The following is an 833-nucleotide window of genomic DNA, read 5'->3' on the forward strand; positions in this document are numbered from 1 at the left end:
GAAGAATACATCGAAGTACAAGTACGCAATTTAATTAAAAAGCAGAATAAGACTACATTGAAATACAAAATTTTCAGTGTATTTATGATAAGATAACCCACAATGTATGAAAAATTAAATTAATTTAGCTTTCGAAGGGTCCATTTCCCTTCCTCTTCAGAAAAGAAAAAAAAATAATTTTTCATACATTGTGGGTTATTTTATTCAAAATAAGACTGTTTGGCATGGCGAAGGCATGCTCTCTACTGAGTGTCCCTCAAGTCTTAAAACTGTGGTCCACAAAGTATAGAATTTTGGGTCATTTGGCCATTTTTGCTCACTTCACGGAATTTGTTCTGAAACGAAATGCTATGAAAACCGACCATGTATTGTTGTTGTTGTTGTTGTTGTTGTTGTTGTTGTTGTTGTTGTTGTTCCATATGAAATGACCTAAAAAGGTTATTAAATTCTAAATTTTGTTCGGCGAAAAAAAGGAGAAACAAACAAAAAATAGAAAATTAAACAGCCATAGAGATAATGCACATACATACATACAAACATACATACATACATACATACATACATGCATACATACATGCATATACACTAATGGTTGCATCCTTTAACGGTGTCTTCTTAACATTGTCTCCCTATTATTATTATTATTATTATTATTATTATTATTATTATTATTATTATTATCAATACTTGCTAAGCTACAACCCTAGTTGGAAAAGCAAGATGATATAAGCCCAGGGGCTCCAACAGAGAAAACAGCCCAGTGAGGAAAGGAAACAAGGAAAATTAAAAAATTTGAAGCAGAGTAACAACATTAAAATAAATATCTCATATAT

This window comes from Palaemon carinicauda, chromosome 15 (assembly GCF_036898095.1).
Source record: "Palaemon carinicauda isolate YSFRI2023 chromosome 15, ASM3689809v2, whole genome shotgun sequence".
Taxonomy (NCBI): Eukaryota; Metazoa; Arthropoda; class Malacostraca; order Decapoda; family Palaemonidae; genus Palaemon; species Palaemon carinicauda.